A 27,841-nucleotide genomic window follows, 5' to 3' on the forward strand; every position below is an offset into this window, starting at 1 on the left:
CAAGATGTCTCTAATTCTGCTCAAAACCAGTGCTGTTTATCAGGTCCAGTAATCGATAGAAGGGAAGAATGGGAAGGTGGTTAGTGGAAGCACTGGAGAGGGACAAGTAGGAGAAAGTAGGTGTTTGGCTCAGTTAGCAGGAGGCTGATGTGGAGTTGTCATGACAGCTCCACATTGTGCTCTCCCATGTTTTCCGTCCCAGTGATTTCTTTCCTGTTGTAAATTACATGGGACAATGACTTTGCTAAAACCTACTTGTCAAACTGCTGCACTACTCCGTATATGTTTATTTTTTAATTATCCTCAAAAATATCCTAGATTTGGGTTAGCAGCCCAGGTTGAAATGGAGATTTCAAGGAACAGCCAAGTATTCATTTCATTCATTAATAGCCTTTAAACAAGTATTGTCAGGTACACCTGGGTGGCTCATTGGTTAAGCGTCTGCCTTTGGCTCAGGTTTTGATCCTGGGGTCCTGGGATCAAGTCTTGCATCAGGCTCCCCTCAGGGAGCCTGCTTCTCCCTCTGCCTATGTCTCTGCCTCTCTCTCTGTATCTCTCATGAATAAATAAATAAAATCTTAAATTAAAAAAAAAAAACACAGATATTGTCAGCTGCATAGTGGCCAAGAACTTTTGGCAGTTATCAAGTCAGTCATATCATCAGACACCTGGAGGAATGTCTTGGAATATAACTGGGGCACCTCTGAATTAGCTCTATTTTTATCTACAGTCAGAAATTACAGCCTTAAAAAATACACTAGGAGCAGAAGTTAACACCCACATGTAATACTCTCAAAATTGAGCAGTCTTTATGTGTAATATTATTACCTTTTAATATAACTTCTAAGAAAGAGCAACTGATAGAAATGCATACGGAATTTAATGTTTAACTTCTTTCCAATGAATCACTTTTAATTTTTAAAGACTTTTGCAAAGATAGCATTGTCTTGCTTTAAAAAGATATTAAAATATCCTCAAGTAGTTTGACGCACATACACAAAATCTCTTCTGATCTTAATTGTGAGAACCAACCCTCTAAGACGATTTTCTTGGCACACAAGTTTATTATAAATGCTGATATTATATCCCAAATATATTTTTAAAAGTAATATAAGTAAAATCTTTAAAAAATAAATAAAATAAAATTAATATAAGCATAACCACTTTTTCATGATAGACACAACTATGAAACAGAAGCAAACCCAGCCCAGTTGATGCTGAATTTGTAAGCGAATTCATCTCTAAGTGTTACTTAATTCTAGTCCATAAATAATGCATTTAAGCATTAAATTTAACTGGTTTCATTTCAATTTAATTTGAAGTCCAATGGCTCTTTCTTAGTTTGTAGAATTAAGGTTGACGCAACTGGCTGTCTTACAGATTTATTGTGCATAGATTCTTAGGCTTTAGAGATCCTACCATGTCATTCTAATAGTTAATTGTTTTTAAAATGACATTAGGTATATTAAATGGTGTAGCTTAAAAAATGGTGTTCAAAAGATGAAACTCCAGGGATCCCTGGGTGGCGCAGCGGTTTGGCGCCTGCCTTTGGCCCAGGGCGCGATCCTGGAGACCCGGGATCGAATCCCACGTCGGGCTCCCTGCTTCTCCCTCTGTCTGTGTCTCTGCCTCCCTCTCTCTCTCTCTCTGTGACTATCATAAATAAATAAAATTTAAAAATAAATAAATAAATAAGATGAAACTCCAGTGACCAAGATTTTTCAGACAAATAAAAAGAAAAAAATTAGAAAGGATTAGAAAATTGAATGACAAAGAAAATCCTCCCTGATGTTCTAAGAGCTTTGGGAGGTTATGAAGGTGACAGATTCTAAATTAGAAGAGTTCAATTCACATATTTTAAAAAATGGAACAGGATTTTTTTGCAGGAAAAGAAGAAACATCAGGCCTTTTGAAAAGGAATCTTGCTGTTGCATCCTGGCTGACTTGCAATTAAAAATGAAGGAGCGATTGAACATGTCTGAAAAAATTTGATTCTGTATGCATTGGGCATGGCTGAATAGTTTAGATTGTCAAAAGCACTAGCTTGCCCAATATATATTAGGGACATGGGGGAAAAAAACCATAAAACCGTTTAATGTAAAACCAGAATTTTGACAGCCTGCATTGTATCTTAATTGCTTTACATTTACATGGGAAAAGAAAATGCCTTATTTCTTCAGAGAAAGGCTCAGAGTTATGTTTTTTCAGTTCTTTATCTCAGTTGACATCTGCCAAAATGGTAGATAAGCCAACACAACAAACAAAACAAAACACAGAGAGTCAAAATTTTAGGGGCACTAAACAGTCTTTAAAAAAAAAAAAACAACAACTATGTATTAATGAACAAATGCACACTGCTAAATGTATCACATACATGATCCCATCCTATGCGCATTCCGAACTAGTGTCATTCTAAACATGCTCATTCCAAACAAGCTCATTCCAAACTAAATATACACATTCTGTCCACTCTTCAAAGGGGGAAACTGAGGCAGAAGAAGCATCATCCCACCAGTGTTTATATAGTTTAGTGTCACAGCTATATTTATTATGGAAACTAACTTTGATTTTCTTCTCTTACGTAGATTAATATGTATAACTTACGCAAAATAATAACAAGAAGTCTGTTCCCTTGCCTTGAGTTCCTAAACCATCGTATTTCAACCTCTCCTTTCATACATATTATTTTCTATTTTGCATTATTATTTACACACTTTTCTGGTGTTCTCAGTGAACTTAAAATTCTCCTGCACAATGAGTAGTTTCATGATTTCATTCCCTTCTATATGCATCTATTTCAATTTAATAGAAGACATTACATTTTAAAAATATAGGAATTAGGAATATTAACTTGTCTTCTCTCACCTTCTCTAGAATTTTTGAACTTTGTAACAAAAGACGCCTCCTCTGTAGACTTTGAGAAAGGATACTAAATCTAGTGTGGAAGGTTGGATGCTTGTATGGGTAGAGAGATAGCAGGCATAACGAATCATATCTGAATTGATGATGACTCTCAATCTAAATATCACATACAAGAAATAAACAGCACAAAAAAGAGTGAGCAAAGGAATGGTTAGAGATTTAGAGACCTAATAGATGTAGCAGCCAAACAGAGTGTGTGAACCATTTTTGTATTCAGATTTGAACAAATAAAACATAAAAGTATACTTATAAGACAATTGAAGGCTAAACTGAGAATATTTAAGATTTATTTTAATTTGGGGGTATAATAATGGTATTATGGCTATGTTTCTTAAGAGCCTTTATATCTCATAGACACATACTGAAATATTTATGGATGAAATAAAAAGTTGTCTGGGATTTGTTTTAAGATAATTGACCATGGTGGGATGAATGGAGAGTAGGCAAACAAGATTGGCTTTATTAATAAATTGTTGAAGCTGAATAATATATACATGGAGATTTTCCCTATTTCTCTGGGTGTTAGAGATTTTACAAATTAAAAGAGTAAAAAACAAGATTTTGATACATAATTGGTATCACATTAACAATTTCATTCCTGATCTCATTAAACACTATCATTAGACGAAAATAATATAGGTCCTAAAACATGTATGTGTTCCAACACAAACATCTTGATATAGAGAACCCACTGAGGGGCACCTGCGTGGCTTAGTCGGTTAAGCATCTGACTTTTGATTTTGACTTGGTTCATGATCTCAGGGTTGTGGGATCAAGCCCCACATGAGGCTCCACACTGTGCTGGACATGGGGCCTGCTTAAGATTCTCTCTGCCCCTTCCCACCTCTCTTTCTCCTTTCTCTCTCTCTCCCTCTCTCCACACTGAATATCTAAAATAGACTGTAGAAAACTTCTATTATATTGAATAATACAAATCCTTTGAATAGCACCATAAAATAGAAGTCAAAATTTAAGTTTTCTGATGAGTAGACAGAAACTGTGTGGTGTGTTAGAACACTAAGTGCTGGATGCAGGAGCTGTTTTTCTCATTTGTATAGTGGTGGAGAGGGTGAGATTTTTTCAGATCCACTGGCCCACCATATATATTCATTAGAGGGATATGAATTGTGACCTGTGATTAGGGTACAAGCAGTGCCTTGAGATGTCAACAGTGGCAGTGCAGGACACTCTGCTCCTAAGATGTATTTGGACACTCTCATCAACAGTCAATTTTGTTTTTATTTTCAAAGCATGTATGAAACATGGACTAGTTGAGTGATTTCTGAAGCAGTCAAAATATCAGTTTCTTCCACATGAACAAACCAAGGCACATTTTTGTACAGCCGCTTATGTCTGTCCTTAGAGAGAGATGATATGTCAGTCATTCCCGCACTAATAAGACCATCCAGGAAACTGTATATTCATCAAAATGGACATTTAAATATGAACTCTTTTATAGGACATTGTTTCAGGTCTCCAGGGACCTATCCTAGAGAAGAGGCAATATGTCCTTAGCTTGGCCAATGCCCAGGACTTTAAAATAGTGTATTTAAATTGGTCTTTAAAAATATGCAGAACTATACTAGGGTGCAAAATGATGATAATATCAGTTCTGACTCTTGCATTAGTAGAGTCTTTCTTAAAATACCTTTTATTTTAAGATGTACAGATGTAAGATGTATACCGATGTACAGTAATCTCTTACACGATGTCATCCGGGCTAGTTGGCCATATGTATGCAAGATATTCAAACATTAAAGAGAATCCTTAGTCTGGGCTCGATGCAACATTTTACATCTTATTATATGAGAAACCTTGTCTAAATGTGAAACTAAGCTACTATCCTCATTCATGATAGTGGAAAGCATTTCACACAACAGATAGCATGGTAACTAGGTTAGTCAACTGTTGCTGCCTAACAAATTACTTCAAAACTTAGTAGCTTAAAACAACACACATCCACTGTCTCAGAGTCTCCATGGGTTAGGAGTCCAAGTGGAATTTAGTTGTGTGTCTCTGCCTCAGAGTCTTTCATAAGGTGTCAGCTAGTCTGTGGTCTCATCTGAAGGCTCCCCTGGGGCAGGAGTACTTCCATGCTCACTGATGGGATATTTTACTGAGAGCCTTGGATCCCTCTGGCTGTTGACTGGGAGCCTCCTGGGTTCCTTGTCACATGGGCTTCTCCACAGAGCAGTTCAGAATATATCAGCTGCCTCCCCACAGAGTGAGCAACCAAAAGAGGGTAAACAAGAGGAAAGGCAGTCTCTTTGTAACCTAATCCTAGAAGAGATATGTCATCACTTTTGCCGTAGTGTATTCATTAGAAGCAAGTCACTATGTCCAGTTCACACTGAAGAAGAGGGATTACACAAGGTATGAACACCTACAGGTGGGGATCTTTGGGAGCTATCTTAGCTGTTGCCAACCACACTAATGGTGTTTTCAAACTACTTAATAAACACTACATGAAAGTAGCAGTAGAGCATTTTAACTAGATTTTGATACTGATGGAAGGCTATTTTGTAATTCTCAGACTTTTCACTTTTGTTCATTTTACTTTGTCTCACCCCTCTCCTTTTGCCCAAGGTACACAAATATCTACCCATCTTTCAAATGACAACCTAAGCATCCCTTTCTTTGCGACTCCTTTTTCTGATTTCCTCAAAGTGGATCTGACCTCTCCCTTCTTAATTCTCCTGGACTCTGCTGTAGGCTTTTTGAAAGCCCAGTAGCACTTGTTTACACATATCATCTATAGAGTCTCTCTACTCACCCAGCAGATTGAACTTAGCTTAAGGCAAGGACAATTAATAAATACTTGTTGAGTAGGTGAATAATGGATTATTTCTCAGTCGCTATATAATTTCATGTATAATATATTCCACATGGAATCCCATCTTAAATGGGAATAGGTCTAAAGAAAGTAAATAAGGCAAAAACTGCTTAAGGTTAGAATCAAATGATCAAGAATTGTTGACTGGCTATCAACTTGTTTAACATATTGATATGTCTACCTAAAAAGAGATAATAAAAATTGACATATTGGTAAGAATAGAAAAGCTGCACCACTCATCTCACTCTTTTGTTGTTGTTGTTGTGTTACTGAAGTATAATTAATAAACAATGTTATATAAATATCAGGTGTATAACATAATGATTCAACGATTCTATACATTACTCAGTGCTTACCACAAAGGTAGTCACCATCTGTCACCAAACAATGTTATTCCATTATTGACTATATTCCCTGTGCTGTACTTTTCATCTCTATGACATTTATTTGATAACTGCAGATTTGTACATCTTAATCTCCTTCACCTGTTTCACCTATCCCCCTACCCACCTCCCTTCTGGCAACCACCAGTTTGTTCTCTATATTTGAATCTGTTTGTTTGGTTGCTTGGTTTCTTAGATTCCACATATAAGTAAAATCATATGGCAACCGAGAGCCTTTTTAAAATGTCTTCCTTCTCCTGTCTCTGCAATCCTGTTTCTCATTACTGTTGTATTCTCCTGCATTCACAAGCCCCATGAAATGGGCAGACACCAATTCTTTTCTGAGGATGAGTTAGATGGAATAGCTAAAGACAGGTGGGGAAGAAGGGAAGGTTCTAATATCTTGCACATTAATAAATCCTATCTTTGTCACAATTCTGTGACCTGATTGAAATATATTTTATGAATGATATGTTGTTATTTTTCCTGATATAGAAGGGTCAGTGGCAAATCACAAATCCCACAACCAAGCTCTTCCATCTCACAGCACCCCCTTGCCCTCCAGTGTGGGACTCCATGCAGTACCTGTGAGTCCTACATGGTTCTTCTTATGACCAGGGGGTACGTGACAGTTTGTTGGCTACAATCCCTTTGTGTAAAGGACTTTCATAATTGCAGCAAATCTCCATAAGCCAAAACAAATTTCAGTTTCTTCTAGCACTTTCATAATTTTTTAAAAGATTTATTTATTCATGAGAGACACAGAGAGAGAGAGAAAGAGAGAGAGAGAGGCAGAGACACAAGCAGAGGGAGAAGCAGGCTTCATGCAGGGAGCCTGATGTGGGACTCGATCCCGGGACTTCAGGATGCCCTGGGCCGAGGGAGGCCCTAAACCACTGAGCCACCCAGGGATCCCCTAGCACTTTCATAATTTGAAGAAAAACCTTATTGAAGTATAAGATACCCAGGTTTTATTTTGTCTTATATTTGTTTTGCAGTCACCAGGCAGTTAAAAAAAATTCCAACCCCATTTGTACTCTGTGTGTAAGGAGTTTCAATAAATATGTTTGTCATTGTTCTTATATTTCAGAGAATCTATTAGTTATAATTCATAGATCTTAGAGGAGGTGATAAATTTTACTGTTTATTGTATTTTTTTAATTAAGGTTTTGATGAATTGATTGTAATTTCTATTGTGGACTCATCTTCAGCACGACTTTACCTGTGCAATAGTAGGTAAAATGGAATTTGCATGTGTCCCACCAGAAAGGATTTGTGCTAGCTTCCAACAGACTCCTCAAGAGTATCACTGACCAGAATCCTTTGCAAGGAGGATCCTTGTACCACATGAGTCTTACTTCTAAACTCAAGTGAAAGCAGACACAAGATGAACATTTTCTGAGTATTTTACATATTCAGAGCCTATGTTGTCTTTCCTGTGCCAGTGGGTCATCTTTTTTTCTTTCCCTAATCCATGCTTCAGAGTCTAAGTCCAGTGATATGCTGATAAATGGCTAAGAACTAACTCTTTGAAAAAAAAAGATATATATATGTATATACCTAAATATACAAGTGTAAGCTGCTTAAAAGTTTTACTGAAAATAAAGGATAATACACCCAGTACAAATAGTAATAAAATGTAAAATACTCCTAATTTTAAGTTCCATATAGCCAGTTGGTTCTCAGAGAATGCTTTTGTGAGAATAAGCAAAGATCCCCAAATGAGAACAAACCAGGGCTCTATGTTCCAAGCGTGCTACAGCAAGAGAGTCCACCATCGCTTGTATTAGGCAGAGACTCGGTGGCTTTAATTTTAGGGCAGTGTGGAAGTTTTACAGTGAAGAAAAGAAAGGAAAGCTTCAAGTATGCTCTGACTGGACGTTGCTGGCAAGGAGAAGCTGGAGGCAGGGGAACTAGAAGTGATCACCCTATGTGATTAAATTGTGGAGCATATTTGGCTTTTTCTGATTTATCCTCAGATGGAAAGGAGAATGAAAAATAGGGAAGCTGGAAAACATTGACCAAGTCCTGAATATTCTAGGCTGATTGCTGCAGAGTTGTGGGTCAGAATTCTGTTGTCATATAGTCTGGCCATTGTTCATTTTATATTGTCTTTCACTTCCATTGATTTTTGCCAAACTCTTATGGCCCTGGCTATGGCTGCAACTGGCAAGCAGCTATAGTTCCAATATTTGTGTTGGCTGCCATGTTGGTTTTTGTTGATGAGTACAACAAATATGAATGTATGTTGGAACTATATTTGTTAATGAATGATATGAGTGACTCCCGAATCAGATAAGATAGATTTCAGACAATCTTGTGTGCTAATCACAGTATAGTGGCTACAGACACACCACACTTTTATTTTTTTAAGATTTATTTATTTATTTGAGAAAAAGGAGGAGGAAGAAGGAGAGAGAGTCTCAAGCATACTCCATACTAAGTGTAAAGCCTGACATGGGGTTCGATCCTACAATCCTGAGATCATGACCTGAGACAAAACCAAGAGTTGGACACTTAACCAACTGCTCCACCAGGCTCCCTGACACCATTTAAGTTAAATCATCACTGTTAAAAAAAATTTTCCATCATTTTTTAAATCTAGACAATCAACAAAGCAGTAAGTGAAGCCCTATAGCATTTGCAGATTTCCATAGTATGATACTCCTAACATGGCCGATTTTACAGTACCAACATGCCATTACCGAACATGGAGTTTGGAAGAAATGTGCAGAGGAACATTACCATTATTATGTAGAGTGTCTCCAAAGACATACAAGGGACATACATAACCTCAAAAACATAGGTTATAGTAAAATGTAATGAATAATTGGTAACTAATTTGCTTTGAGTGTTTATTACCTTTATTTTAATAGAATATATTTACTTATAGCTTTACACAGTTTTAAATAATGCATCTGTTTGACATCAAGTTCACAAAATTTGTGAAAGTTTAACAATTGCCAGCATATTTTTGGTGTCTAGACACAGAATTTACATCAATACACAAAAGAGTGGATTCCTCAGTCTCCCTATTTTTGAGAATTTGGATGTGGGTTTTTGTTCACCTTGCACAGATACAGGCAGGCCTCCCCTCTTCTCAAAAGGCCACTAAAACCCAAAGCCCTTGCCTCACCTACTTCATCAGACAGCTCAGGCACCTGTTGCTCTTGAGTTTCATCCTGGATTTTGGCCCCCCGAGGATTTTCCTTATTATCTTTCTACCTTATTATGCATTCAAAGGGTGTTTTTAGAATCTCATCCAGCATATTCAGGTGTTTTGTTGAGGGAAGTTTTTAAGACGTCTGATTTTAAGGTTTAAGAAATACTACCAACAAGAGAAGGCACATGTCTTGTATTAGCACTCTATAGAAATTTCTGACCTTGACTCTGACTCTGGATAAGCAAGTTCTTTTGACCTTCAAAATTCAGCTTTCCAAGACCTGCTAATAACTCAAGTTCTGTTTGCTTCATGCATTAAAAACTTGCAGTCCTTCAGTGATTCTTATCATTTTTGGCCTTCAAGAGACATGCTTCAATTGAGAAAAAGAGGACCAGTCATTCCTAGATGAGCAGGCAAGGAGGAACATGCTGTAGGAGCAGTTGCCTGCCAGGTGCCTGGTTGGCTGCTTGGTGCAGGGCTCTCAAACATGTAGATTTCAAAAGATGCTTAAAGGCAAGACAGTGACATATTTTTCCAAATTAGAGAATGAAAGGAAAAATTGGTCCCTAAATTATAATCACATAAATTCATGAAAAAGTTGTTAAAGCACAATGAAGGAAAAGCAAAATGTAAGAAAAAAAAGATTAAAAGTGACATTTTACTGACTTCTGAAATAGTCTCATAATTATAAAACACACAAGCAGAGCAAAGAGTTTAATATGGAAAGCAACTGATGGATATGGAAATATAACTTTTAAGTTTATCAACACAAACAACCAAAATATTCATCAAAAAATAAAAGTTTAGGGACACCAGGGTGGCTCAGTCAATTAAGTATCTGCCTTCAGCTCAGGTCACAATCTGGGAGTCCTGAAATCGAGTCCCACCTCTGGCTCCCTGCTTGGTGGGGAGTCTGGCTCTCCCTCTGTCCCTCCCCAACTCATTCTCATTCTCTCTCTCTCTCTCTCTTTCAAATAAACAAATAAAATATTTTTTTAAAAAAAAGTGTTTAGGCAACTGAATTGAAAAATGCTTTGTTCTCAAAAGTTTCTGTGATATGTGGAAATATATAAGAGAAAGTACCCATATCAGTGAATAAAGTCAGACAATGCAATGAATTAACACACTATTCACATTAAAGTTGAGTTTCTGGACAAAAGGGTAGGCTTTTCTCTTTGACACATTGCTTTCTCTTACTACCAAAATAGGTAATTTCCCTTATGGTATTTGGCTCTGTTATTTTTATAGACTGTGGAAACTTTCCTAATGTTTGAGAGTTAGCCTGGTCCTAAAGGAACCTCTTTCTTTTGGCAGAAAATGTCATCTGAGCACGTAAAGCCCAGTGACTGAAGAGCAGATGCTTCTGTGGTTATTTCTCACTTTTCAATTTCCCTTCTTGTTTATCAATTTATATAGCATAATTAATTTTCTCATCCTCATGATTTGAGGTGTGTTATTATATCCTAGGTGTAACTTCTAGAATTCTCTTCATATAATACAAACATATTTCAAGTAAATTTGAATTAAAAAACAATAAAGTTAGTCATCAGTTACATAATTTTAACTGGTCCAAAATTGACTTTGTCTTGGAGTGGTATCAACAGACATTTCAGCTCCTTACAAAAATAAAAATTTACCTGTCAACCATGCATTAAAAGAGCCCCTGTTAAATGACTATATTCTTCCTATCATATTTTCTCTGATTCAAATACATATTCATGTAATATAAATTTCATTTTATGCAAGAATGACAACCAGTTGTGTCAGGCTAGATGGATTTGATTGATTTGCTTAACAAATGTTTTCTTTTAGAAGATCCAATTATCCTTATAGGCCATCTTGGCGAATGTACACTTATTCAATAGCTTGATTCCTAGCTGTGGATTCATTTAATCATGTTTCACTATAAATTCATGAACTGTAGATGGCGGTGTCCAAGCAATTTTTTTCTTAAATTATTAATGGAAATATCCAATGTTGGGTGTGGGTTTAAATCATTCTCCCTGGTACAAAATATGTTTCCTAGCAAAAATATGATTTAATGCATAATTTATTTAAGGTTTAGCAAAGATGCAGGAGGTGTTCTTTTCCAAACGCAAACATTCTGAAAAACAGTGCTAGATAAGTAAACACGATGCTTTAAGAGGGAGTGTGTGAGGCAGTAAATGTCATCCCCAACTCAGATAAACAATAAAATTATATTTATGTGATGATGGAGATGTTTTTGTGGCATCCGTGCACCTTTAAAACACAGCCAGGATTATTGATGAATATGCCCTTTAGAGTTGCTTTGGTTTGCTTGTTTTTTGTTTGCTTTGTAGTGATCTTTGACAGATAAAATTGTTTTTCCATTAATCCCCCTTCATTCCAATTTTTTTAAATCCCCATATGTTCTGATATTTCCAAAACAGTGAGTTGAGATATAAAACTTATCTGCAGAGATGACAAAGCTTTCCCCGTTCATTTTGAACTGACATTTGTTATTGATTGAGTACTTAGTGTTTACCCCAACTTAGGGAGCCTTCTACTTATTGTTTTTGTTTTGTTTTGACTCATAAGCAAAGTCCTTTCTCTGTCTCAAATTTAACATCTCCAATTTATCTTTAATTTTTTTCATTTCAAAAGATGTTTATTTTCTTAATCATTGAGAGATTTCAGTAATATTCTGAGACACTTTTCTTAGTGCTTTAACCTGCAATTTAGAAAACAAAGCAGCTTCCAATTACCAGCTTATGTTCTACTCTGCCTGGCACAAGCAGAAACTTGCCCTTGGAGAAGTCAATAGATTGTTGTGTTGGTGTGAGTGCATGTTTATTTGTGAATGTGTATGTGTGTTCAATTATGGCTGAAAGCCTGATAAAAATAACCAAATGAATAGACCCTAATATTCAGGGGGCATAAAATATGAGCTTTTCAAGAATCCCTCACACAATAAAGGTAAAATGATGCACAAGAACAGGTGGTTAACAAGGCCGAGATGAGATGGGCATGGTAGACAGAAGCCAGACTCAGCTATGCCTCAAGTAACATCCCATGACAGAGTTGCAGGCTGATGAATAAAAATGTCTAAGAAAGTCTAATAGAAGTTACCAAGTACTGGGAGAAGAAGGAATGGGGAATTACTATTTAATGAGTACTGAATTTCCATTTGAGATGATGGAAAATTTCTGGAAATGGACAGTAGTGATGGTCGCCTGACATTGTAAATGTTCTTAATGCCGTTAAATTGTATATTTAATATGGCTTAAATGATAAATTTCATGTTACGTAGGTTTTACTATAATGAAATTAATTTAAAAATAAAATACCTAAATTTCATGAAAATTCAGGAACAACAAATTTGAAATACTGAAAATGTGAGATCCCTAAACGACAAGGATTTGCTGTATGAGCTAGTGATATTTATCTTTAAGCTTTAGAGAATGGGGTATCTATTACTCTATTGCACTTAACTAATACATATACAAATATAAAAGCTAAAAGAATACACTTCTTTTTTCACCCGTGTCCCCTCTAGCTATGCCTTTTAAATCACCTGTTCTGGTATGTTTAGATAAGTAGACCTCAAAGTTACTAATGATGATGATATTCATTATGATAAATTCAGTGGTCACAACTGCTTAGTCTGATCTCTTGTCTCCTGATATTTTACCTAACCGAGTGATTAAGTGATGATAGCAGAGGGTCACTCTCTGTTCACTTTGATTCATCTACAAACCTCCATATTTTCATGATTGCCTGTTTCATGGATCTGTCTGTGACCTTCTCTTGCTCTTGACAGAGTTGGTTGTGCATCCAGAAAATTTTCTGAAGCCTGGGCAATTTTTTATTGTCAAAGCTCATAGGTGCCAGACATTCACAGAGGAGACACCTCAAGTTTTCAAAACTAATTTTGCCCCCCCTAGATTACTGAGGAGCATCATCCTCTTCTACCCTGGTAGAAAAGACTCCCCTCTTCAGAAAAACTTACCCAATTTGGTGGGCTGAGGGCGTAAAGAGTGAGTTTGGCCAATGTTGTATTATCCTTTACATTGGTAACAAAAAACTGCAGAAATAATATTTTATTGTGTTTTACATACAACATAAATTCAAGTAAAATAGAAAATGTAACTTGTATATTTCAGGAAAATTATTTGGCCAACAAGAGTAGGTATGCCATTTTATACCTCCCCCCCACCCCCGACTCTTACCAGCCTATCTTCCTGATAAATGCTTTTCATCCTCAACAAAAGGCAGAATGTTATTCCTGCCTGATGCCTTCCTCAGCCCTTCCAGGTCACCTTAATCTGGTGAACCTACAAAGTTTATTATTATTATTAAGTCTATCATTCTCTTTATTTCCTGGAGCTCTCTATGGCCAGAACTATTCCCACTCTTCAATATCCCACCATTCAATTTCCCACCATTTTCTTGATGCTAGGTCATTGTCATTTTTCTGCTTTTTTCCCAGTAAGTCTTGAATGAATGAATGAATGAATGAATGAATGATTATAAGTGAATGAAAAAATATCTGGATTTAGAATCAGAAGTTTGATTTTAACTTCTATTTCTTAAAGCACTGTGACCCTGTATAAATTACCCAACCTCTCTGAGCCTCAGTTTCTTCATCTATAAAATAAGGATAATAAGCCTTATTTCAGAGGCTCGCAATTAAGACGAAATGAAGGCCATCAGGTGATTAATATTAGTGAACAATCTCTTGAAAAGAACTAATCACAGCAGCCAACAAAATGTAAACAAAATCTTGAATTTTTCTTATAAGACAACATTCAGAAGAGAAATCAATAGCCACAAAGGTCAGTGGAGCTAATTAGCTACAAGGGATGAAATGATGGACATATTTCACAGGTAATCTTCAACCTAAAATAAATAGGTTGTGTTTTAGATGATTGCTTCTGAGTCAATTGCCTTCCAGCTCAGAAACACCTTCTTCCATGTAATTAGCATGCCAGTCGATGGCTCAGTTTTGAGAACAGCCAGGAGAGTGTAGCTACCCGAGAATATTCAGTGTTAAAGAATTGTCCATTCGAGTTATCATACCTATATTTTTTTTTCTGTCTGGCAGTGTTTATAAGTTAAGCTCCCAGGGAGGCATGAGATATTCACAGAGTAGCACTGTTACTGGCGTCACACATCTGGGGGAAGGAAGTCTGAGAATTTTGGCAATGGAGTAGGTCCAAAAAAATGCAACTCACTGAAATCAGGTAATAGAATTAAAAGTACACACACACACACAAAAAAAAAAGTACACCAAAAATGGGCCTTTATACCCATTTCTAAGGTGGTGATCAAAATCAACCAAAAATCTCATAAATGAATCTTTTAGGGAATCTATCATGATGGGAAGAACTGGATGAACATTACTGTGGACTAAAACCACATTAAAATCCTGACTTTGCCATTTATGACTGTAGAATTGTTAAGAACTGTACATACTCTCTTGAGGTTTAATTTCCTTATATACAAAGTGAGAACATTAATACTTGACACAGTTGCCAAGAATGCTTATATGCCATAATTTATTTTGATTTACTATTTTGTATCATTTGTCCCTGACTTTTTTTTTACTTATTTATTCATGGAGACACACACACAGAGCAGAGAGAGAGAGAGAGAGAGAGAGGCAGAGACACAGGCAGAGGGAGAAGCAGGCTCCATGCTGGGAGCCTGACTTGGGACTCGATCCCGGCCAGGTCTCCAGGATCATGCCCTGGACCGAAGGCGGCGCTAAACCACTGAGACACCCGGGCTGCCCTGTCCCTCACTTTTGACATCTCACATCGGCTCACACTCAACACACAAAACTAGATAGATTTCATTGTCCTTGAAACTGTGCCATTACAAACATCACCATTATTGTTTTTTTTTTTCTACAGAATTCTCAAACTTTCCATGTTTCTTTCTTAAGCACATTACTCCTCTTTATCCTTCTCATTGTGCTCCCCTTCGAAGTCATCAGAAATTCATTTTGCTTAGTGTTTCCATTCACTTCATTGCCCTGACTCCATCTGAACCAAGTCTTCCTCAAGGTCTTCCTTTTTCACCACTTTTGCGCAAATGTCTTCACCTCTCTTTTCCATGATCTTCGTAAAAGTTACCTACCACTGTGATGATTTTTCTACTTCTATTTAGTGTTCTCACTGAAAGACTTTATTTTGCCTTAGAACTCTTCCTTTGAATGTCCTCTTGTCTTTTTCCTTTGACCCTTGCTATTGTAATCTTATCTACTGAACATTCGCTTCCCTCTTTCCCCCTCAACCTAGGCCTTTCAGTCCACCTCTAGTATAATATTTATTCTCTAGCTCTTTTTTCCCCTGCATTAGTATTAGTTTTCTGGGTTTGTTTTTTTTTGTTTTTTTTTTTTTTTTTTAGTCTTCCTTTACTTCTCTTTTGAACAGAGCCACCTGTTCTTGAATAAGTCGTGCATCTCCCTTTCTTAGGAAACAGTTCTGTCCCATGTTCATTCCTCTACCTCTTGTTCTTATTTTCTTTTCTCTTATCTGACTTATATTTGAAATCTGTCAGTGTATTTCCCATAGTTTTATTTTGAATTGTTATGCAACAGTATAAATTCATCTCAATAAATATTCTTTCTTTCTGTCCTTTCAGACTGGCTTTGTTTTTTGTTTCTTGTTTTTTGGGGGTTGTTTTTGTTTTTATTTTGGCTCTCTTTTCCTAGGATCTGTTTCTGGAAAGTTTGCATTGATATAGCAAATCATAAAGTCATATAATTGTAGAGGTGGAAGGAACCATAAATAATCACTTAGACCAGAGGTATTAACAAGAAGGAAAATGACTAGAAAAAATTTTCCAAAAGCTCAACTTATAAGTGTCACCTCCTCCTCAAAAAGTTGAGGTAGGGCACAAATGATGTTGTCCAGTGCTACTTAGATAATGATCGTTTTTTCTGTTGGAAAGCAAATGGATTGATACCCAGTGCATATGCTTTTTAAAAGTTTAAAAAAATATACATACACAAAATTCATTGTTTCAACCATTTTAAGGTGGACAATTCAGTGGCATTAAGCATGTTCAGATGTTGTGCAACCATCACCTCTATCTAGTTCCAAAACATTTATCATTCAAAAGGAAACCCCTTACCATTCAGCAATCATGCCATCATCCTCCCATGCCCCCAGCCTCTGGCAAACCAATCTGCTTTCTTTCTCCAAGGATTTATCTATTCTGTATAGTTCTTAGAAATGAAATCACAAAATGTGACTTTTTTGCATCTGGCTTCTGTCACAAACACACATACTTATAATAAGCATTCTTTCTTAAATAGACTTATACATTTACAGTGCTTTTTTTATTCCAAAATTTTGTACATTCTCTTGTTATGGGTGGTAGTATTACATCCTTTTTCCCACCTCAGAAATACCTTTTTCTGATATAGAGTTTAACTTGTTAAGGACACACATATCTAAGTGGTCCTGTGTAACAAGCCTGTATGGGAAATTCTCTGTAGGCTCTTGGTCTTACTTGATGAAGCTCCTTCATTTATTCTGGTCTTTGTCCTCTGGTATGGTCTCTCAAACAGTTCCAGGAGGAAGATTGATGTGAAACTTTCAAAAAATCCTCACTTGCCCTAGATTTTATAACTCCAATATGCCCAAAACCAAAGGCTGCCTCCTTCACCATTCACCATCTGCTGCTAGTGTAGTTGGGAACATGGGAATTTGTCACACCTATGCTCTTGAGTAGTCCACATGGCAACTACTTCACATCAATTGCTCTGTCCCTCTACCAGTGACCTCTGCCTACTTTTTACAGATCTCTGCCTGATGATCCAGCATTGTTGTCCTTATAGAATGCGGGTCCCTTATATGTCATTGATCAGGGGAAAAATAGTGACAGGTCACACTTTGCTTTACTGCCCTGCCCCCCTCTGTTTTTTTCCTCTTTATCATCTCTCTATTGTCTCTACCAACAGATGTTTTGGTATCTTCCTGCCAGCGTGAGGTAAAGAAGGAAGCTGGTTATTTGTTGGGTAACTCTTGAATGAAACACACACACATATACTTCTACCTGTCAAATACAAATGTGGATTTTCAGTGATAATATAATCTAGCTCCACATTAAGGAAGCAATATTATCTACACAGATCACCATTTTCAAAGACAACAGGGTTCAATATTCATTATTATGCAGATTGTATCAATCACATACACTCATTAACAAACAACAAGATCTACTTTCTGCCATCAAAGTTATGCCCAAGAGCCCACCTACATGAAAAACAGAGTCATCTACTCATTGATGACAATACAAACACCTGGTAGAAAGTTTAGAATTACTGCTTTTCTGTCCCTTAACGCAAATCACATTTCTGGGTGACAACTCACTGCTTTTTGTGAACAGAAGATGGTTATATGTGCGTCTCCTATACAAGTAAGGGGGCTACTGATCAGGATGTTGAGATGGGGAATATTATTCCAGTTTCAGGTTCTTTGGATTCATCCCATTTAAATTAACAATCAGAATCATCACAATATCATTTTTGTCTGGGCAACTGTTGTACTCTTGTGAGGCAGCCTTTTATGATACACCTTACCTTGAAAGAATTTAACAGGTATCTCTTAATAAAAACTGCTTTAATATTCTTACCTTCTGTCTTCATTTTTTTTCACCTTCATCTTGATAGAAAAGTCAGCACTAATTAATGTATTTTCACTTTCTTCCCTTTTATTCAGAATCCTGTCTTTTCTTCCTCTCTCTACCCAATGATTTTTTTGTTTGTTTTTTGCCTGTTTCATTTCTTTTTCAGCTAACTACAGCTTACAACTAACTGCCTATTCTATCTTATTTTGGGTGGTTGAGAGAGATGGGAACCATCTGAATAAAGCAAATATATTGCCCTACATTTATTTATTTCCCCCAGACCTCCTCTTATTTTCCACCTTCTACTCTGGTTCGTGTCCTTAAAATGCTATTATACCCACCCTTCTCTCTTTCTCTCCCTTGATGGTGGCCATGTTAGCTTCCTCCAAGCAGGCAAGACACGCTCATCAGACCCTTGTGACAATTCTGCATGCACACTGGGGATATGTCATTATCATCTTTCATCCAGCGGATTACCTATTGAAAAGATTAGGGTCAAGAACCCTGGTTTTCTACCTTCAAGTGTGATTATTTTTCCTTCGTATTACTGCCAAAATAGTGATGTTAGTCATGTCAGTGTTAAAACTAGTCAACTTCTGACTATTTTACTGGAGAAATCCATATTAAATAGAAATGATGAGTGCTTGTTTCTCTAGGCCACAAGTCAAGAAGGATTTTCTCCAAAACAGAATTGCAGAATATTTGAGGATTAGTATGTGAAAGCACATTCTGCTGTTTCCACTTCTGCCCCAATCCTAGATTGGGATGACACTATCAATTAATCAAGTACCAAGTATTTATTCAGCACATACTCTGTACTAAATGGAATTAAAGCCAAAAGAGCCACATTTTTCAATTGATGTAAAGGGCAAAAATATATCTGTGTCCAACCGGGCATATTTGTTTTCAACAGATGGATAGGAACCCTCTTCTATTCATCTGCATTTCATTGACTTCCTTTCCAAATGCATGTTCTATAGCCACAGCCTCCTTTGGAAATTTTTCTCATTTAGAAATGATTGTAGAAAATCCTTCCACCAGTTGGTTCTTTTCAAGGTGACTCATGTAGAGTCTAGATAAAAACATCTGTGTATGGTAGGTCATTTTAAAAACCATTTTGCATATTATTGAATTTTCTGTCTAGAAATTTCTGTTAATGTGGTATCCTATAACTGTTCCATGATTTAAATTCATTTTTAGGTAGCCTGTGATGGACAAGATTTCTGGGTCCTCTTGGTATCAAGGCAACAGCTGTGAATTATATGCCCAGAGTGTTTTTGAAAGATGAGGGAGTTTATTATACAATCTAGTGTCTAGAAATAAATGCTTCTACTTTTGGATTCTTTCCGTGGATAAAGTTATCTCTAGACCTTTTTAGTCTATGTTAACCCACTTTGGTGAGTAGATAGACTAGCTAGCCAGACTGGATTGAGTAGGTGTACTAGATCTCAGAGGTCAACCACGTGGCCAGTTCTTGCCAGAGTCCTCCATATAGCCAGGCTGTTCTAGGTGTTGTACAAGGATTAACTATTTAATCCTTATGATGACCCTAAGATCTAGGAATAGATAGTATTCCTATTTTACAAATGAGGAAATTGAAGCATGAAAGGTTTAAGTAGATGGCCCAAGATCACACATCTAGTAAGTATCAGACTGGGCTTTACACCGGGGCAGTCTGACTCCCTCACTGCCTCTAAAAAGCCTTGAGAGTTACAGATTTGAGTTTGTTACCTTGCTCATCTTATCTAGCGTCCTGCAGGAAAACATTGCAAGTAATCTCCCACACCTTCCCAGCATGTTCCTCTCTCTGAAGGCTTCAGATCTTTTCTGGGAGAGGGTGAAAGGATAGGACGAGTAAATCGCTATCTTTCCACTTACAGTATGACCCCTTCCTTGCTGGTATTTCCACAAGCCTTAGAAGGTAGACTTTAGCCTCTTAGGGGTACTTGTGACCCTGATTTTATCAGAGCAAAATGATTTTAATATTGTTCAGTCACAGATGAAATACACGCCTCTCCATAATGCAAATCAGCTTAGTTACCAACCTGAGTGGGTTCCTCCAAGGTGGGTTTGACTCACTGATCTGCATCATTCAATTGAATCTCACCCAGAATATACCACAGGCAGGTGCCTGAGAGACAGCAGTATGTTTTTCAATTGCAAGTTACCTCTGTACTTTCCCCAGAACACTCTAAGTTGGGGCAATCAGAGTCATCCTATGACTTAGAACTTGGTCCTCTACACAAATGTGCCTGCAAAGGAAGAAGTATGTCAGAGGGAGTAACTGGAGAGTGGGAGAAAGAGGAGTAAAAGGATGGGAGAATGTTACAAAAATGAGAGCTGGAGGCTGATGTCCATTAGCCTTCTTGCAGTTCTCCACTCGAAAATGGATTGGCTGTAATGTTTAGGAATACTGGCATACTGCACAGATTGGAACCCAAGTTTTTTTCCACCTCATTTGATTTTCTTTAGTGGCCTTCAATCCCCAGTCTGTATGGTACCGAATCCATCCCTGTTCTAATGAGGATTACTTGACATCATGCAGAAAAAACAACCAGTCCACAGCTGGAATGCTTTATCTTTCCAACTGATCGATTGTTTTGGCATCCTGTTGGGTATCACTGGGTGCCATTTATTTATTTATTTATTTATTTATTTATTTATTTATTTATTAAGATTTATTCATTTATGATAGACAGAGAGAGAGAGAGAGAGAGACGTGGAAACACGGGCAGAGAGAGAAGCAGGCTCCATGCCGGGAGCCCAACGTGGGACTCGATCCCGGGACTCCAGGATCGCGCCCTGGGCCAAAGGCAGGCACGACCCCTGAGCCACCCACTAGGTGCCATTTAAAATACATTACTTAAATCTAAATTTAAAGAAGAAATCTAAAATCTATAAGGAGAAACTGTAAATAATTTCTTTGGTCTAAACTGTCTGGTCAAACAATAAAACACACCTGTAATAAAATAGTGCACACACCAAAACTAATCTCTAAGTTTAAACCACCATAGCTTTAACCTCCAGCTGGGTGTTTAAAAAATAAATAGTGAGAAGAGGTGGTTGGGACACAATTTGGTTTTATATGAAGAAAATAGAGATGTTCACCTCTCTTTTTATATTCAAGTAAGAGTATTCAGTTGAATCTTAAAAAAATTGGAATATATTTCCAAAAGAAGAAAAAGATTCATTATTTATTATGTTGCTGCCCTAACAGAGAAATACACAATAGCTTTTGGATGCACAGACCATCACAATTCTTTTGAGTGATGAAGAGAAATATTAGTGTGCTTTGATTCTGCCAACATGTATCAGACAGTCTGCCATTAGCTTAGTGAACAAAGAGATGATGAACGTCTGCTTAAACTTCCTAAAATACTTGAAAGTTTAGTCTAGTTGGAATGCATCTAACTTCATATGTTCTAACCTGTTTTAAGTTGAAATTGCACCTTTTTTTAAAATAATAAATTTAAATAGCAGAGGTTTCAGGCAACTGTCGACATTTATTTTTTCAGTTAGCCATTTTCACTAAAATAACTTAAAAGCCATGCTATTATACTCTACTTGAGGGTGGAGCTTCCCATTAGTTCATCTAGCTTGAGCCTAATATTAACAGCAGCTGGAAACGGCTATTGTTTACTGAGACCCTGTTATACACAGGGCTATTCACCAAGCGCATTACGTAAATTATTTCTAGTCTCCACAGTAGCCTATTCAGATCGATATTATTATCTCCATTTTACAAATGAAGAAACAGCTTAAGAGAAGTTAAGATGAAACAACTGGTGAGTATTTGAAACCTACTGCTTTCTCGATAAAATGGAGTCCATTACAAGGAGTTCCCCCCAAAAATGGTTATAAACTCCATTTCACCTAAAATAATAGCAGGGTTGAAATTCAGGCTTCAGTTAGGTTCAGTTTGGTATATGCATATTTCATCTTGAATAAGTAATAGTGTGGATTTTTTTTTAACCTCCGAGCATCTGATAAGATCTTCCTGTCCAAACTTACTCTTTGCAAGAATGATCTGATACAAAGATAAAAAAGGAATGTTAGGAAATTTATGCCAGGTCACAGAATTCCCAAACAGTAGCTGGCAAAAAGAAACTTTCTCTCTGTAACCTGGATTCTCTCCTTCTCATACTGTAGCCGTGATGTTTACCCCAGGGCTTCCTACATCCTAGACAATCCATAAATATTTGTTGAAAGACTGAATGCACGATTGATAAGTACATGAAGGAATGAACACATAAATCAACAACACTACCTATCTGCGTGTTTGCTATTCTTAAAGGTCTCATATTTGGTGACATGAATTAACATGTCCTTTGAAATTTGAACCCAGGTGGTAATAACCTGGAATAAGTTAATTATGCAGATGTTGTTTCTGTCACCCCAAGAAGTACTATATGGTGGTTGCAGTGCACTATAAATTAAACATGATCTCTTCCTTGCTCTTCAGACAGAAAATGAGTAGAAGATAAGAGTCTATGAGCCCACATAGTGGTGTTTGATAAACCTTTGTTGGATTAAATGGAATATTTCACAGCAATGGCAAGAGTTACTTGCAATCAAACTCTCAAATACCACGTGAGAGTTGTTCTGATTAGTTTTATCTCATCATTAATTAAGATTCCTTGAAGCGAAACGATCAAGAAGAATTCATAATCCTCATGTCTGAGTTTTAATGGGTTCATGTACATTTTCTTTTTCACGTTAAGTATACCTGGCCTCCCAAATTTTGCATCATTATTTTGTTTTCAAGTTCTTTCCCTTCTGCTTGGATATTACTTTTACAAGGGAATAATCACCTATTCTTATTAGAGATTGATCCGGTCTTCTAGATCCTCCAAGATCACTGTATTATAAAATAAGATCAAGTGCCATGGAGAAAAGTGCTTTTATAAAAGAGTTTTGGTGGTTTGGGTGACCTTTTATAGTCTTTATGCAATGACCTTGCATATTCTAGCTAATGAACAAAAGCTACAAATATACATTTTCATTTATTTATAATCCCCGAATAAAATAAAAGTTTTCAATAGTTTACTCTCCGATGAGAAAATTTTGTAAACACCAGGTGGGGAGAACACAGGTGAGGTAAATATCTTCCACATTTTCAAATGTCAGCTGTTCCCAAGGGAGGCTGCTTAAATAAACACCATCTATAGTCTTAGCAGATGTTATCAATACATACCACTTCAATTGCTGTTTTCCAATATCTGCACTGTTAATAACAGTTCAGAGGAGATTTGAAGTGTTTTGATTTGAATCAATGGTCATTTAAAAAATAGCTGTGCTAAATGATGTATGTTTGTCTTTGGATCATCTCCCCTAAACAGATGGTATCTTTGGAATTGTTGTGACACTTCATTGTTTCTAATGGCTGATGACTCATTGTAGGAAAATCCCAGCGTACACAATTTGCGAAAATAAGATTGTTTGCTACGGCTAATTTTCAAACAGAATTTCAACAGATGTGACAATTTTACCAAGATGTCAAAATAAGAGCAACCCACCGACAAATCAAATCTGGCTCATGTTCGGTCCTTTGGTATCATTCTGGTTTGTTTCCGGTATCAGGAGACTGTATATCAATGTCATCCCTGATAACTTGATCATTTCAGATGGCACACAGTCAATTTTTTCATCCTCCCTGATGGCTCACTTTGCAGTCACAATGCAGCACTTCCAGGGTTTTCTTCTCCACTCCCTCCCCCAACCCACATATTACCAAAGGAACAATGTTTGTAACAGATCTTTAGACTTGTTTGGAAATAAAATGAGGTCATCCACCAGAGATATTTGGAGGTCATGGAGAAAGATGATCGTTAGGAAGGAATTTCAAGTGTAGCTGTGGATGTGTTCGACGGATAATCTTGCATAGTTAAAAAGGTAACTCCCATAATAATTTGGAGTCATTGTATCCTTGACCAACATGGCAGGACCAGCCCTGAGAAAATGAGGTCAGCGCACAGTGGTATCATGCATTATTTTGAGTGTCAAAAAAAGCCATAAAAGTAGCCCATTATCATCAATGACAACTGGACAAGCAATAATGTTAAAATACTGAGTTCTCATTATAGGGAGCTGACACAACAGAATACTGAGAACCACTCAAGGTAGCCCAGCACAAAAGCCTTTTATGATGTGTCATCCTCTCTAAGGGCTAATCAGAAGCAGAGATACAAGAGAGGAGGTGATAACATTTGTGCAAAGTAAATCCTATTTTAAAAGAGTAATGAGACTGAGGTATAATTTTGTTTTTAAGAAGAAGCTGGTATTGTGTATGGTAAAAAGTCTTTCCTGCATTTTCTCTGCAGAGCATACTTTTATTTCTGATCAGCCTTCCAGAAATCCCTATGGGGCAAAGGTGTGAGTGAAAGCAATACAATGAAAATTCTATTGTTTCTTTTATTTCTGAAGTGACTAGTGTTATACTCATGCCACATTATTCAACTATTAGAAAGAGAAAATAGCCTAAAGTTTTCCATTTCCATTTAGGCTCAAGTAATTCTCATTCTGTTCCACAGGCTTCTACATGGGAATAAAATATGTTACAGCATGCCATCCATTTAAAAAAATACCTCACACTCTAAGCCCTTATCAAGAGAAGAAAGTCATAATACTGTTCCTACCATATGAAAAAAAAAGAAAAACAGAAGCCACTTAAGATAGCTCATTTTCATTTACATGTTTAATAATTATCTCAACTATTAAATATTTGGGTGATATTTAAGTATTAAATGTAAAATCATTAAGTATTTGGAAACCACTATAGATTTCATGGTTTTTGAGCAAAGGAAGTTTGGTAGATTAAGAATTACCATGGATACTTTATAATTTTTCTCAAGGGAAGGAGTCCATTTCCTTCCTCCCTCTATCTAGGCTGGCCATGTATCTTTATCCGGTTATAACAAAGTGACATAAGACAAATATTTAAGTGATTTCTCTAGTTATCACTGAATATATGAAATCAATTCATCTATAGACATTGAATGATTTAGGGTGAATTCTAAATGTTCTTAATCTTTTTACCAATCAGGTTTTGTTGTAATCTCCCAGAACCCAGATATACGGTCTTATTCATCTTTTAAGTCCCTCTAACAACACACATTATAACCCTTTAATAACTGTTGGCAAAGTGACTGAATTGATCTGTAAATAGAATCTAATAGGTAATTCCCTGGGCATTGACTCAGTACAATGAAATGTCATTTTCTTTGCTCTTTCTAGAAATACTTATGAATATATGATTTAAAAAATAACTTATGAACTTAGGGAGACTTATTTTAAGGTAAAATTTATACCTGAACTCTTTATTTTAATTCCTCTGAATTCAGTTGCAAAGGAACTTAAGTATAAGTCACAGCTTTGCCGCTTAGATAAAGCGCCCACTATTAAGATTAAGAGGAAGTCAAAGAATGCCATATTGGTGTAGAACAGAGGTTAAGCTTTGGGAGTGCAGAGCAAAACCCAAAAATACTGAGAGAAGTAAGAGCTTAGTACATCTAAATTTTTATTTCAAAGAAAATATTAAGTATGAAAAATCAAAGGTTTTTTAAATATTTAAGCTTCTATAGCTTTATCTGAAGGCAATTCTATAATCACTTAATTATGTGAAAAAGGGAACTGGCTAGCCAAATTAGTTTAAAAAACAGTTTTTAATATTCACAAGGCAATTCACTTGCATATACTAACTTTTTCTTTAACCAAATGGGTTCCCTCAGTATAAGACGACCCACAGACAGTACTATCTTATTTGTAGCAAAACCTTTCAGAAGAAATGCATTAGTTACAAACCAACTGAAATCAAAGATTTAGAGGAAAGTCACATTTAATACAATTAAAATAGCCACATACATTCATGTCCTTTTTCAACAAAACTTCAAATTAGAAATCTTTATAGGTTTTTCTGAGACTGGCTTTAGAATACATAAAAGTGATCTCATTGTATCCCTTTCTAATGAATGGGGTTGATGGAGATTTCCATAGGTCTTTTTTTAAAATTCCTATTTAAAATGAAATATATAGGTATATAAATTTATATTTTGTGTGTATAGATAGATAGATAAAAAAATAGAGTTTAGTCTATGCTGCACCTTCATGAATTAGTGTATACCTTTTTGGAATGATTGAGTAACTAGAAGACTTGAGAAATTTTTGATTTCTTGACATTGGGATTTGATTTAATTTCCCTTCGTCTCTCAATATTTCTGGATCTTACAGGATCTGAGCATCTCCTGAAAACATTGGGTTTTTACGAGGCAAAGCTTGTACCCTTGAGCTGTCTTCACACTAGATATTCAGAAACATGAAAAATAATCTGGCACCAAACAAAGAGATAGGGGAAAAGTGCTACATGCTGGTATTATCTGCCCAGCTGCTTCTACTTCTCTTTATTTATATGTTAGCCAGGTGGTTTGGGTGGTTAATATCACCTGCAGTTTCATCCTGATTAGAGTGGTTCTAGGATTACAGCTCATCTTCCTGGTTCATCTAGGGACACATAACTCAGTTCAGACCATGGAAGACGGAAGAGAGGGTTGATGGGGGCTTTAGATGAAGATTCTCCTTTGCCCCTCTGTGAGAGCTCCCAGGGGAAACTGTCCCTCCCCCGGGATGGAGGAACTGGAAGCTGGTTGTACATGACAGTGTGTCATAACCATAGGACAAAGTGTTGCGCAGGGATGCCTAAACAGACAGATTGAAGGCATCCAGTGTCTTGGTGATATCTCTGAGCTGCAAAGCCAACCAACCACAAGCCAGCGACCCTCATCTTTGTACCTCCTGTTACTCTTTTCTATGGTCTCTCTTTTTAAAAATGTTTTTTAAAGATTTTATTTATTTATTCATTCATTCATTCATTCATTCATTCATTCATTCATGAGAGGCAGAGACAGAAGCAGGTGCCCTGCAGGGAGCCCGATGTGGGACTCAATCCCTGAACTCCAGGATCATGTCCTAGGCTGAAAGTAGAGCTTTCTACTTGTCTCTCTCTCTCTCTTTTTTTTTTTTTAATATTTTATTCATTTATTCATGAGAGACACAGAGAGAGGCAGAGACATAGGTAGAGGGAGAAGCAGGCTCCCTGCAGGGAGCCCGACGTGGTACTCCAGGGACTCCTGGGACTCCAGGACCAGGCCCTGGGCTGAATGGGGCGCTAAACCGCTGAGCACTCAGGCGTCCCTAAGGTCTCTTTTTTTTAAGGCAGTGCCTGCACTATCCTAGTATCCTCATGTCCATTTTGCAGTGGAAAGCCTGTGAGCTGCACATACTAATACTTTTAAGCAAGATAAAATTAACAAAGGGCATTTACATACAGGATTCCATCTGATCTTTGCCAGGTGTTCCTCCCTTCTACATGGGAAGAAAGTGAGGCACAGAAAGTTAAGGTACTTGCCTAAGATCCAGATGGTAAACTGAGCCTCACTTTGCAAGATAATTTGAAAAAAAAAAATAAAAAGAAATCTTAAAGGCTCTCTTTTTTTTAAATTAAAACTAGTTTTTGTAGAGATAAAATGGGCATATAACATTATGTACTTGTAAAATGTATAACATGTTGATTTGATACATTTATCTATGAAAATATTATTACTACCATATCCTTAGCTAACATCTCTACCGTGTCCCATAAGTATCATTTCTTTTTTGTGGTGAGAACATCTGAGATCCGTTTTCTAGGCAATTTTGCAGTGTATAATACAGAACATGAAATATCATTCAGCTACAAGAAAAAAGGAAATCCTGCCATTTGCTTACAACATGGATGGACCTAGAGGGCATGATGCTAAGTGAGATAAGTCAGACAGAGAAAGACAAATGCTGTATAATCTCACTTATATGTGCAGTTGAAGGAATCTCTTTATATTCATCCTCTTTTTGTTCATCCCTCCACAGAATGTGTACCGAAACTAAGCCTCTAGGGATGGCATCAGACAG

General features: G+C 36.7%; 1 protein-coding gene across 1 annotated transcript in view; it reads left to right on the top strand.

Annotated features, from left to right (window-relative positions):
- GPC6 (glypican 6) overlaps positions 1-27,841 on the top strand; it is a 1,081,755-nt gene that overhangs the window by 647,517 nt on the left and 406,397 nt on the right. The gene's annotated exons all lie outside the window — the stretch shown is intronic.

Source organism: Nyctereutes procyonoides, unplaced genomic scaffold (assembly GCF_905146905.1).
Source record: "Nyctereutes procyonoides isolate TBG_1078 unplaced genomic scaffold, NYPRO_anot_genome, whole genome shotgun sequence".
NCBI classification, from domain to species: Eukaryota; Metazoa; Chordata; class Mammalia; order Carnivora; family Canidae; genus Nyctereutes; species Nyctereutes procyonoides.